The sequence below is a fragment of the Narcine bancroftii genome, chromosome 4 (assembly GCF_036971445.1).
Source record: "Narcine bancroftii isolate sNarBan1 chromosome 4, sNarBan1.hap1, whole genome shotgun sequence".
Taxonomy (NCBI): Eukaryota; Metazoa; Chordata; class Chondrichthyes; order Torpediniformes; family Narcinidae; genus Narcine; species Narcine bancroftii.
In genome coordinates, this window is record NC_091472.1 from 192,329,148 (window position 1) to 192,343,592 (window position 14,445).

The following is a 14,445-nucleotide window of genomic DNA, read 5'->3' on the forward strand; positions in this document are numbered from 1 at the left end:
CTTCCCCCCCCTTACCTTCCCCCCCCTTACCTTCCCCCCCTTACCTTCCCCCCCCTTACCTTCCCCCCCCTTACCTTCCCCCCCCTTACCTTCCCCCCCCTTACCTTCCCCCCCCTTACCTTCCCCCCCCTTACCTTCCCCCCCCTTACCTTTCCCCCCCCTTACCTTCCCCCCCCTTACCTTCCCCCCACCTTACCTTCCCCCCCCTTACCTTCCCCCCCCTTACCTTCCCCCCCCTTACCTTCCCCCCCCTTACCTTCCCCCCCCTTCCCCTTCCCCCTTCCCCCTTCCCCCTTCCCTCTTCCCCCTTCCCTCCTGTCCCCCCCCTGCAATGGTCAAGCAGAATTTTTGAGGGGTTGAGCAAAGAAATTAAAAATGGAACATTTCAGCCACAGTACAGGCCCATCAGCCCATGTGTCCCTCCCACCTCTATTAACCTATTCAACAATCTAAACCTTCCATACCTCACACCCATGACTCTTTTTTCCTGCCTCCATGTGCCGTTGTCCCCCTCCCGTCTAGGAGTCTTTCAAATATCCTTATTCTAACAGCATCCAGCACCACCACCCCAAGGCTGTGCATTCCATCCCTACTGGAATAAACAACATATTCCTGACGTCTCCCCTTAACTTTCCTCCCCTCTCTTTGTACAGATGTTCTCTGGTTTTTGCTACACTCACCCTGCGTGAAAAAGGTGCTGTCTGTCCACCCCTCTCTCCCCTCTCCTTCTAGTAAACCTCAGCACTTCAGTCAGCACTCATCCTTCTTCGCTCCAAAGAGAAAGTCCAAGCTCGGCTAACTGCCTCATTTAAAAACATGTTCTCCAATCCAGGCAACATCCTGGTTAATATCCTCTGCACCCTCTTCATATATTCCACATCCTCTTTTTGAAGTGTGGTGGCCAGAACTGAATACCATATTCAAAGTGTGGTCAAACCAGAGTTTTAAAAAGCAGCACTATTACTTCTTGATCCTTGAACTCAATCCCTTGACTGATGAAGACCAGCACACTTTTCTACTTAAATTGATTGTAAAAAGGGAAATAAACAACCACAAACCAAAATTATCACTAATAAGTCATATGTCAGTGGTTTTTTTCCTTGAGTACATCGAGTGGACAGGGGTGTCCTCTGCCCTCAGCGCTTTTTATCCTAGCTATCGAGCCACTGGCAGGAATTATAAGTAGAGATCTGGATATTAAAGGCTTCGAAGTTGGACAGGAAGAACATAAAATTGCTTATTTGCTGCTGTGCTATTATATATGTCTAAGCCAGCTGAATCCTTGATAAGATTACAAACAACATTAGAAATATATGGAAGAATATCAGGTTATAAAATAAATATGGACAAGAGTGAGATAATGCCACTGGCGAATTTTGATTATGATTTAAATGGAAGACAGATGGAATCAAATAGTTAGGAATAATGACAGATAGTAATTTACAGAACTTGTGTAAATTTAATTACACATTTCTCTTTTAGAAAAAAATAAAGATTTACAGAAATGGAAAGACTTGCTGATTACTTTAGTGGGAAGAGTAAATTGTATTAAAGTGAAGGTAATGTCAAGATTAGAGTATCTTTTTCAATTGTTGCCTATTGTACTACCTAAAGATTTCTAAATTTTTATTAAATAATTGCATAAGGAAATTCCTATGGAATAATAAAGTGCAGAGAATTTCATAACAGGGGTGTTTAAATTGGAGGATTTAGACTTCCAGATTTTAAGAATTATTATTTATCAGCACAAGCAAGATTTTTTTTATCCTTCTTCGAAGGAGACAGTCCCCGCTCTTGGATTTGAATGGGATTGAATTCAATAGAAGAGGCGACAGTGAAGGATTTTATTTTACAAGTGGAATGTTAAATTAATAACAAAAAAGTCAGGTAACCCTATATGAATACATATGATTAGAATATGGCAAGAAATAAATGAATATTGGGAAAAAATAGGTATATCATTAAAACACCATTATGTAAAAATGTACTGCTGCCCATGAATCTGGGTAACAAAATATTGAATTCATGGTGTGATAAAGGAATAAGATATATTGATGATTGTTAAATGGAGGAATTTCATGTCTTTTGAACAATTAAGAAATAAATACAGGACTTTTTTTTGTTTTCTCCAGCTAAGATTGTTCCCAAGAGAAAGATTGACCCCGTCTAATATTAGTGAAATGGAATGAACAATTTGGCTGGGAATACACCTAAATTTAAAACTAAGATGTACTATGTTCTCCAGAATGAAAGTGCGAAACCAGGTTTACAGAGATCAAGAGAGAGATGGGAGTTGGATCTAGGTGTTTGTTGCAAATAGTGGAAAGATGTTGGTCTGATTGGTGTTTGGACAGCATAACATCAATTATGAATGCAAGACACGGATTAGTGTAATATAATTTTCTACACCAATTATATCTCACGTTTCAGAAGTGGCATAAATCAAAATCTGATATGTGTTTTGGGTGTTGTAATGAAGGATTTAGACTAGCTTTTGAAAGAAGGGATGCAGTTGCATCAGAAGACATCAATTATGAATGCAAGACATGTAATATAATTTTCTACACCAATTATATCTCACATTACAGAAGTTGCATAAATCAAAATCTGAAATGTGTTTTGGGTGTGGGACAGAAATGGAAACATTTTACATGCTACGTGGTCGTGTGTGAAGGTGAGACCTTTCTGGCATGATATTACTGAAATTAACGGTGTGGCCTTCGCAGACCACCTGGAGCTTTATCTTCTGGCCAACTATATTGAAATAACCAATAAACTAACTAAATTCCAAATTTCATTTGTTAAAATAGCCTTAGCAGTGGCTAAGAAATGTATTGCAATTACTTGGAAATCTGACTCCCCTCTACATATAAACACGATGGACTGCCGAGGTTAATCGTTGCATACCTAAGGGAAAAAATTACATAAAGAACAAATATGACATATTAAGATATGGCAGTCTTATTTGGATCATATAGGGACCTAATTATAATAGTAAAATGGATGATAATAAATGCTTCTAAAGTACAAATGCAAGTAACTTCCCCATATAGAAATTTTTATTTTTTTCAACATAAAAGGAAGGGTGAGAAGGTTTGTTTTTTGTAAGAAAACGTATATATATTTTAATATACATATGTAGATATACATACACACACATATGCTTTGATATTAGAGTTTATTATGTATATTTATGGGAAAAAACAAAATATTAGAAAAATGGAAATAAACAATTATGACGGAGAGAATTCTGCACGATAACCCTTGGCACATAAAGGCATATCTATCAATGATGGACTGTTTGGGAATTCTCAGTAAGCCGCCATCAATTTCAGAAATGAGGCAAATAATTCATGTGATTAGTTCGAAAATAGAAATTGAAAAGAAAACATGCTTAACGTGATGTGAATGTTAGCTCAGATAATAGATTTCCAATTTTAATCTGTTGATTGATCTATTCAATGCAGATGACTAGTCAGGAAAGCAAATAGGCGAAAGAGCATTCTCCGGTCCTCAGTGCAAAAACTTGCAGACACACAACTAGTCATGTCACACACACAGACAAGTGATGCACGTACAGTACCTATAGACCTATATAAAAATAGGTAAAGATCATTAAATAGATAGTCAAGTCAAGGAGGGTTAGTGTGCGCAGTTCATTCAGTTGTTCAGTAGTTTCACTGCCCTTGAGAAGAAGCTATGGGTTCTGAAGTCAAAAAAGAAATTTGGAGGGAATGACGATGTTGCCCTGCTCAGGCCTTGGTGTCACAGGGAAAGATATTTTGTATAAGACCATATAGTCAATTGCCTCTGTATCTCATTAATTATTATCAGAATCAGAAATGGAGTAAAGCACAAAAGTCTACAGACATAGTGATTGAAGTGAAAACAGCGCTGGAGAAACTCAGCAGGACGAACAGTGTACTTTCTATAGCAAAGATAAAAATACATATGTAGGGTTTGCAGAGTTTTTTTAATATATGCAAATACTACAGGAAAAAATTTTCAGAAAGATTAATTCAAATTATGCCTCAATATTCAGATTAAGAGTCAAGTTTGAACTCATGAAAGATGGAAATGCAACATTATTTTCAAAATCATCTTTGCTTTCAATGATGGATATTCAAGTGGACTTCAGGGTAGAACTTAGAACAATACAGTCCCTTCGGCCCTCAATGCTGTGCTGACCCATATAATTCCTTCTTCACTACTGGACTGTAGAAGTAAACCAAACATTACCTTTTCAAGACCAAGTAGAGATGGGAATTAAAACTGGGCCCGGCCTAAAGCCGGACCTGGCAGCGATCTCAAGAATGATACAAAGAAGACTGAAAGAACAGAGTTAGGTGCTGGACCAGATTCTCTTCTGAATATTGGTAATCTACAAGTTAGAGTTGTTAGGTGTTTGAGGAGGTTTGAGCATGTTGTCAAAGACTCTTGCAAATTTCTACAGGTGTACTGTGGAGAAAACTATGACTGGTTGCATCACTGTCTAATATGGAGGTGCCAATCCATAGGAAATGACTCCAGAGAGTTGTGAACTTGGCCAGTGTCATCATGTGGATCAGTCATTCACTCCACTGAGAGCATCTTATGTCTCATGAAAGCAACGTCTATCATCCAGGACCCTCACCACCCAGGCCATACCCTATTCTCACTGCTACCATCACAAAGAGGTGCAGAAGCTTGAAGACGAACACCCAAGATTACTGAAACAGCTTCTGCCATCAGATTTTGATGAACAATTAATTTGTTCTTCTTTTGCACGAATTTGCCTATGTTTTTTAAATAATGCATTTATAGAAATATAATTTTTTTTCAGTTTTCCACCATACTGCAGCCACCAAATAAGAAATTTCATGACACTTATTCACAACAATAAATTCTAATTCTGATCCATTCAGGCACTTAATCCCTTTGCCAGACAGAAATGAATACCTGAAATAAAATGGAAATGTTTGGAAATAATCGGCAGATCGGGAAGTATCCGTGAATGCCGGAAATGTAAAGGAACGATGGCTGGGATGGGTGATTATCAGATGGCTGAAGATGAGAGGCCGTCTCCCGGACCCGCGTTGGCTTTTGGACAGTGTCAGAGGTCAAAGGCAACGAGATGATTTGGAGATGGTCCTCAAGCTTCGAGGGGGACCTTTGTCAGTATTTAGGTGGTTTTTGTATGTTTGTATTTTAAAATGTTTGGAATTTGGATAATTTTAAGGGGAGGGTGTAAGAAGGCGAAATAAGGACTCTGTTAATCACTGGTTCTCAACCTTTTTCTTTCCACTCACATACCACTTTAAGTAATCCCTGCATGACAACTGCTCTGGGATTAGTAATGGATTGGTACGTGGGTGGAAAGAAAAAGTTTGAAAACCACTGTTTTAATTGTACCTAATTGACTCGTTATGTGCACAGTTTCAGAACTCCAAAGGAAATGGCCCAATGACAATTTTTCTCAAGCAAATATTTCCGTAACAACTGGGTCTAGAGCAGTGATTCTCAACCTTCCCTTCCCACCCACGATGCCACCTTAAGCAATCCCTTACTAATCACAGAGCACCGATGGCACAGGGATTACTTAAAGTGGTATGTGAGTGGAAAAAGGTTGAGAACCACTGTTGTAAATCATAGTACGTGGAGAGATAATGTAATATTCTGTTATTAGATTTGCATGAGTCTTTTAAAAATTAAAGATAAAATATTCAAAAAAAAGATGATTTGGAGATGTATAGTTCAATGGTGAAATCTCATGAATCTGAAGAACCAACTGTTTCTCGAGCACGCAAGCAGGAGCCGACCCCCCTCGACCCCGAGACTACTGAGCCCTTCCATTTGATCATTGTCGGAGGGAAACACAAAAGTCTGTGGATGCTGTGATTATCATCAAAAGAAAGTGGGGGGGGGTGGGGGGGGGGGGGGAAAGAGTCCAGACTGACAGACAAAAGATGTTAATTGGTTATGATAAGAGAAAATTTGATTTTTGCCTCTGTGAAAAGAGACAGAGGGAGATGAGGCAGAATGAGGAAAGGAGTCGGGGGTCAAAGATGAGGAGGGTGGGGTGGGTGGGTGCTAACAGAAAACCGAAGGAGTCAATGTTAATGCAATCTGGTTCGAAGGTGCTCAGATGGAAGGTGTGTTTCTTGATTTGTAGTTGGTCTCAATCTGGCAGTGCACGAGACCGTGGACAGATGTTTCAGCATGGCATGGAGTGGGGAATTACAGTGGGTGGCCACTGGGAGATCCATGGTATTGTGGCGGACAGAGCCAAGGTGCTCAATGAAGTGACCTCCCAGTCTGCGCCCAGGCTCTTGGATGTAGTGGAGGAGACCACAATGGGAATACAGGATGCGGATTCACAGTGAAGTGGAAGGACTATTGGGGCCCTGAATGGTGGTGAGGGAGGAGATCTGGGCACAAGTTGAGCACTCCGATGTCTCCTCTAGCGTGCGCTCTCTCTCTCTCTCTCTCCCCTTCCCTATTTCCTCTGTCTCCTTTCCCCAGCTCTGCTTCCATAGAGCCCCCAAGACCCCACCTCCCCCAGTCTCTCACCTTTCCTCTTTCCTGAGTCCCATCTGAACCCAATTAATATCTTTTGTCTGTTGGTCTGTACTCCTTTCCCCTCCCATTTTTCACCCCTTTTCTCCCCCCAGCCTTTAACACTGACTTTGCTCATACCTTGAAGGGATCAGGCTCAAGTAATGTGTCTTTACCTCCTACGACGCTGCAAGACCTGCTGAGTTCCTCCAGCATCTCTGAGTTTGCCATGCAGATACTGCACGGACAGCTGTGAATTTATATTATTTTCATACCTATTTTACATTTCCAGCAATTTGTCATTTTACTTTTAGAATTCATGTAAATGATCACCCAAACATGTGTTTACAAACAATTTGATTGATTGAAATAGGTTGTTGGTGTTGATTACAAATCTAACTGGAACAGCCAGATTGGCCTGGCTGCATGGTGTTACTGCGTGTTAAGTTCAAGATTTTTTTTTTGTCATGTAATAAGACAGATGTAATATTATGCAACATCGCCTTTAGTATGCTGAAAGGCATTTGCCATCTGTAGGAATTGCCCGGCACCCCTTACAGTCAGAGAAAGAGAAGTGAAAGAGAGACCCCCTCAGAGTCACTGAGTGCCCGTGGATTTGCCTCCAGTCCTCAGCAGCCGCACAGATTCGGTCCAAAACATTGTCAACCCGAGCTCCAGATCCCAACCTCAGACACGACGAGGAACCCTTCAGCGACCGAGGCCCTTCAGGAGCCCCTCTCGCCTTGGCACCCTCTCAGTTCCAATGCCTAGTACCCCTTCAGCCAGTCTCGAGCCAGTCTCCAGCAGTCCACAGGCTGGTGTGACCCCTTTGACCTCAAGTCACCAGTAGCCCGCAGCCCGAGTGGGTTCATTGCCCGCAAGTTGATGGTTCCTCTTGTTCTCGTCTCAGTAAGGAAAAGCCTGCTGGAATTTAGTTAATACCTATCATAATTTTAAATACATCTATCAAACCTTCCCTCAGTCTCTGGCACTCCAGGGAATAAAATCTGAACCTGTTTAACCTTTTTCTGTAGCTCAATTCCTCGGGTTCTGGCAACATCCTTTTAAATGTTCTCTGTGCTCTAAATCTGATATCTTTTCTGTGGTTAGGTGACCAAAACTGCACACAATACTCCAAATTTGGCCCCACCAATATCTTGTACTCCTCCGCCATTACATCCCAACTCCTATACTCAGTACTTTGATTTATGAAGGCTAACTTGCCAAAAGCTCTCTTTATGTGAACAGACATGTCTACCTATGATGTCACCTTTAAAGAAATCACATATCTGTATTCCCAGATCCCTTTGTTGTACGCACTCCTCAGTGCCCTACTGTTTACCATGTATGTTTGACCTTGGTTTGTCCTCTCAAAGTGTAACACCTCACCCTTGTCTGCATTAAATTCCATCTGCCATTTTGCAGCCTATTTTTCTAGCTCGTACAGATCCTGCTACAAGCTTTAAAAGCCTTCCTCCCTGTCCACAAGCCTCCAATCTTTGTCTCATCTGCAAACTTGCTGATCCAATTTATGACATTATATCTATAGACCCAGCACCGATCCTTGAGGTACACCACTAGTCATAGGCCTCCATTCAGAGAGGTGATCATCCACTACCACTCTCTTGCTTCTCCCGTAAAGCCAATATCGAATCCAGTTTATTACCTCACCTTGAATACCGAGCGCCTGAACCTTCCTGACCAACCTCACATGTGGGACCTTGTCCATGTAGACAACATCCACAGCCTTTCCTTCATCAACTTTCCTGGTAACCTCAAAAAACTCTGATTGGTTGAATGCAACCTACCACGCAGAAGGCCGTCTCTGTCTATCCAAATACTTGTATATCCAATCTCTGAGGACGCATTCCAGTAATTTACCTACTACTAACATTAGGCTCACTGGCCTATTATTTTGTGGATTGTTCTTAAAGCCTTAAACAACAGAACAATATGAGCACCATCCAATCCTCCGGCAATGCACTCATGGCTAAGGACATTTTAAATATTTTTGCCAGGGCTCCTGCAATTTCTACACTGGCCTCCTTCAAGATCCAAGGGAAAAACTTGTCAGGCCCTGGGGATTTATTCACCTTTACTTGCTTTAAGTAAAAAAGGAGCAAGCACTGCCTCCTCTTTAATCTGAAAAGGCTCCATGACATCCCTGCTTATTTTCATCACTTCGATAGATTCTATGCCAATTTCCTGTGTAAATACAGATGCAAAAACCCCATTTAAGATCTTCCCCATCTCTGTTAGTACCATGCATAGCCAACCACTCTGATCTTTAAGAGGACTAATTTTGTCTCTGACTATCCTTTTGCCATTAATATACCTGTAGAATCTTTACAATTTTTCTTCATCTCTGCAAAAGCAAGCCCATGTCTTTTCACCCTCTTGATATCCAGTTTTCTTCTTGCATTTTTTACACTCAAGTACCTAATTTGCTCTATGTTGTCCATACCTGCTATGCACATAAACTAGATCCTCTATATCCAAATAAACAACTTCAGGATTGAAGGGGATCCACTTTGAAGAGATGTGGAGGAATTTCTTCAGCCAGAAGGTGGTAAACCTGTGGAATTCGTTACCACAGATGGTTGTGGAGGCCAAGCCATTGGGTGTTTTGAAGACTGAGATAGTTAGGTTCTTGATTAGCCGGGGCATCAAAGGTTATGGGGAGAAGGCTGGGCTGTGGGGCTGAGTGAGGAAAATGGATCGGCGCGTGATTAAATGCCAGGCAGATTTGATGTGCTGAAGCCTATTTCTCCAACTATGTCTGTGGTCTTGTTAGAAGAGGTGTGTTACTAGAATCAGAAGCTGTGCTGTTCAAAGTACCTTGGGATAAATACAACAATTTCTTTAATTGAGAGTGACAAATCCATGTTCAACTTTGTTATTCTATTTTCGGTTGTTGATTGTAGTCTTTGGGTGAATGGTGCAATTTGGAGAAAGCTATTGAATGTGGATAATAAACTGAATTGAACAACATATTGATAAAGTCAACCAGACTTTGACTTGATTTTCCTGTTTGTGGGTTTTCCCTTTACCATGCTGCTCAGCTCCCCACTCCACCCCCTCCCCCCACCCAAACTCTTGCGGTAACCATCCAAAGATATGGTAAATTGGATCAGCAAGTTTACAGGTGACCCAAAGTTTGGAGGTGTTGTGGACAGTGAGGAAGGCTTTCAAAGCTTGCAGAGGCATCTGGTCCAGATGGAAAAAATGGGCTGCAAAATGGCAGATGGAGACAAGTATGAGGTGTTGCACTTTGGAAGGGCAAACCAAGGTAGGGCACTGAGGAATGTAGTAGAACAGAGAGATCTCAGAATTCAGACACATATTTCCTTGAAAGTAGCGGATTAGGTAGATAGAGTTGTACAAGCAGGCCAGTTCCTTTCTTGTGCTCTACTTCAAGAAAAATTTGGAATATGATAGGAGGAGTCACGTGATGGAGTAGTGGCCGGACGGTGAACTCCAGCCCTCTCCAGAAAAGTCGGGAAAAACGAGAGAAAATACAAAGGCACAGAAATACAAGTTAAAGAAAAGTGAATATAAAGGTGGAAAGAAGATGGAGACAAAAGGAGAAAAATCAAAATCAACGGAAAGAAGAGAGGAAGAGAAGACAACGGAGGAAAAAGGTGAAGGCCTTACCTGTCCGAAGAGGCCCGCTGTGGAGAGAAGACCCCACTACCTCAGGTCGGTAGAAAGAGAACTACAACAATGGCTCACAGAGCCGAGTAAAAGTGCGCAACCGCGCATACAAAAAAACACACCGACGGGAGGGGGGACCAGCTGGGGAGTCGATCTCCACAGCCGGCAACGACAGCTGCAGAACACCTGCAGCAAGAAGACACCACAGAAGACAATGGAAACAAGAAAGAAGAGGAGGAAAGGGCAGCAAAGAAACAACAGATGGTCAACCTAGAGGAAGAAGAAGAGGAAGAGGAAGAGTACAGGGAAATAGAAGAAGAAAAGATAGGCAAGGTAAAGGAGGTACTTGCTCTTGTTAGAGGATACATGGAGTCATTTAAAGAATGGCAAACACAGGAATTCAATGATTTAAGAAGAAGAATAAACAACACAGAAAAGAAAATAAATAAAATGGATATGACCTTAACAGAAATGGGGAAAAAAATGGACAAGATGGAAGAACGGGCAATAGCAGCAGAAATGGAGGTAGAAGACTTAAAAAAGAAATTGGAGGAATCTAATAAAAAAACTAAAGAGACACAAGAATTACTAGCCCAAAAAATAGATATAATGGAAAATTATAACAGAAGAAATAACATAAAGATAGTGGGCCTTAAGGAAGATGTAGAAGGCAAGAATATGAGGGAGTTTATAAAAGAATGGATCCCTAAGGCCCTAGGATGTCCAGAACTACAGCAAGAAATGGAAATAGAAAGGGCACATAGAGCATTGGCCCCTAAACCACAACCACAACAAAAACCAAGATCTATTGTAGTAAAATTCCTAAGATATACTACAAGAGAAAAGGTGCTGGAGAAGACAATGGAAAAAGTAAGAGAGGGCAACAAACCACTGGAGTATAAAGGGCAAAAAATCTTCATTTATCCAGATATAAGCTTTGAACTCCTAAAGAAGAGAAAAGAGTTCAATGCAGCAAAAGCGATTTTATGGAAGAAAGGATATAAATTTACACTGAAGCATCCTGCGGTATTGAAAATATTTATTCCAGGACAACAAAACAGACTATTCTCGGATCCAGAAGAAGCACGAAAATTTGCAGAACAATTACAAAAATAGACTGAGGGATGAAGACGGGTAATGAGAGCAAAAATTATCACGATTGATATGTATGTGGGTAAAGACAAAAATAGACTGAGGGATGAAGACGGGTAAGGAGGGTAAAAATGACCACGATTGATATGTATGCGGGTAAAGAGGTATAAGAGTGAATAGAGACAACGGGCATATGTGAAAGTATCTGTAATTAGAGGAAAACATAGAAAGTATAGACAAGAATTAATAAGGGAAGGTAAGGGAATAGAGAGAATAAGGAGGGAACTAAAAGAGTGACCTTTGTGACATATAAAAAACGAAATCTTTTCTGGGGGGGGCTGGGTGGGGGGAAAAGAGCGGTCACTGCAAAATCAGTTGACGCTTGCGAGTGGATTCGCAAATCCAAATGGAGAGGGGAGATGTGGTTGTCCGACAAGGGATAAAGGGCAACTCAGGAGGGGAAGGGGAGATTGGGGATAAAGAAGATAGAAATAGGAGAATAAGGAAAATGTTGGATGTTGTAGGAATGTTGTCTGGTAAAGAGTTGAAAATAAGAAAACAGAAATGGAAAAGGAGGAAAGGTAATGATGGAAAAACGGAAAGAGAAGATAAACAAAATATAAAATGGCTACGCTGAACTATATGACTCTAAATATTAATGGAATACATAACCAAATTAAAAGGAAGAAACTACTAAATTTACTGAAAAAGGAAAAAATAGATATAGCATTTGTCCAAGAAACACATTTAACTGAATTGGAGCACAAGAAATTAAAGAGAGATTGGGTAGGACATGTAACAGCAGCATCGTATAATTCAAAAGCAAGAGGAGTGGCTATATTAATTAGCAAAAATGTGCCATTTAAAATAGAAGAGGAAATAATAGATCCAGCAGGGAGATATGTTATGATAAAATGTCAGATATATTCAGAGCTTTGGAATCTACTTAATATATATTCACCTAACGAAGAAGATCAAAAGTTTATGCAAGATATCTTTTTGAAGGTAGCTAATACGCAAGGGAACATACTAATAGGAGGGGATTTCAATCTGAATTTGGATCCAAATATGGATAAAACGGGGAAAAAAATTAACAGGAAGAACAAAGTAACCAAATTTATAATTAAATCAATGCAAGAAATGAAACTTGTGGACATATGGAGGAAACAAAACCCAAAAGAAAAGGAATACTCATACTACTCGACTAGACATAAAACATACTCAAGGATAGACCTATTCCTGTTATCAGCCCACATACAAGGGAGAGTTAGGAAAACGGAATATAAAGCTAGACTATTATCGGACCACTCACCCCTGTTATTGGCAATAGAGCTAGAAGACATCCCTCCAAGAATGTATAGATGGAGATTAAACCCCATGCTACTTAAAAGACAGGATTTTAGAGAATTTATTGAAAAACAATTAAAAATGTACTTTGAAGTAAATACGGAATCAGTGGAAGATAAGTTTATACTATGGGACGCAATGAAAGCATTCATTAGAGGGCAAATAATAAGTTATGCAACCAAGATGAAGAAGGACTATAATCAGGAAACAGAGCAGTTGGAAAGGGAAATAATAAACATAGAAAAAAAATTAGCAATAAAGGAAGATACAACCAAAAGAAGAGAATTGGCGGATAAAAAAATAAAATATGAAACATTACAAACATATAAGGTGGAGAAGAATATAATGAAGACAAAACAGAAATATTATGAACTAGGGGAAAAAACACACAAAATCCTAGCATGGCAGCTTAAGACAGAGCAAACTAAGAAAACGGTATTGGCAACAAGGAAAAAAGACAAACAAATTACATATAATCCAAAAGAAATTAAGGAAAACTTCAGAGAATTCTATGAACAATTATACCGAACCGAAAACGAAGGGAAAGAAGGGAAAATAGATGAATTTTTGACTAAAATTGAACTACCAAAACTACAAATAGAGGAACAAAATAAATTAACAGAACCATTTGGAACAGTAGAAATACAAGAGATAATAAAAAATTTACCAAATAATAAGACACCAGGAGAGGATGGACTCCCAATAGAATTCTACAAAACATTTAAAGACCTAATAATACCGCCCCTCCTGGATGTAATCAACCAGATTGATGAGACACAAAACTTACCAGATTCATGTAAAACAGCAATAATTACAGTGATACTAAAACAAGGGAAAGATCCACTCTCACCAGCGTCATATAGACCAATATCTTTGCTAAACACAGATTATAAGATAATAGCTAAACTATTAGCGAACAGATTAGCAGAACAGGTACCGAAAATGGTAAATTTAGACCAAACTGGATTTATCAAAAAAAGACGCACAACAGACAATATTTGTAAATTTATTAACTTAATTCATGCAGTAGAAGGAAATAAAGCACCGGCAGTAGCAGTTGCTTTAGACGCAGAGAAGGCCTTCGACAGAGTAGAATGGAATTACTTGTTCAAAGTATTGCAAAAATTCAGTTTACCGGAGAAGTATATTAATTGGATTAAAGCATTATATAAGGGACCGTTAGCGAAAGTGACAGTAAATGGACATGTATCAAAGCAATTTAACTTAAGCAGGTCAACGCGGCAGGGATGCCCACTATCACCATTATTGTTTGCGCTAGCTATAGAACCACTAGCAGAATCGATAAGAAGAGATAATAATATAAAAGGAATAAAAATAAAAGACAGGGAATATAAAATCAGTCTGTTTGCGGATGATGTGATAGTGTACTTAACAGAACCAGAACTATCAATAAAAGAACTATATAAGAAATTGAAGGAATATGGAGAAGTGTCGGGATACAAGATAAACGTAAATAAAAGTGAAGCAATGCCTATGAATAACGCGGATTTCGCAAAATTTAAGGAGGAATCCCCATTCAGATGGCAAACGCAGGCAATAAGATACCTAGGTGTGCAAATAAACAAAAATCTAGGCCAATTATATAAACTCAATTACAATCCACTAATGAAAAAACTACAGGACGATTTAGAGCATTGGAAAGAGCTACCACTAACACTGATAGGAAGGATAAACTGTATTAAAATGAACATTTTTCCAAGGATACTATACTTATTTCAGGCATTGCCAATACAACTGACAGAAAAATTCTTCAAAGAATTAAAGAAAATAATAAGGAGATTTTTATGGAGAGGGGGG

General features: G+C 39.7%; 1 protein-coding gene across 1 annotated transcript in view; it reads left to right on the forward strand.

Annotated features, from left to right (window-relative positions):
- The window catches only part of LOC138761394 (oxysterol-binding protein 2-like), a 514,880-nt gene that overhangs the window by 329 nt on the left and 500,106 nt on the right, over nucleotides 1-14,445 (forward strand). The gene's annotated exons all lie outside the window — the stretch shown is intronic.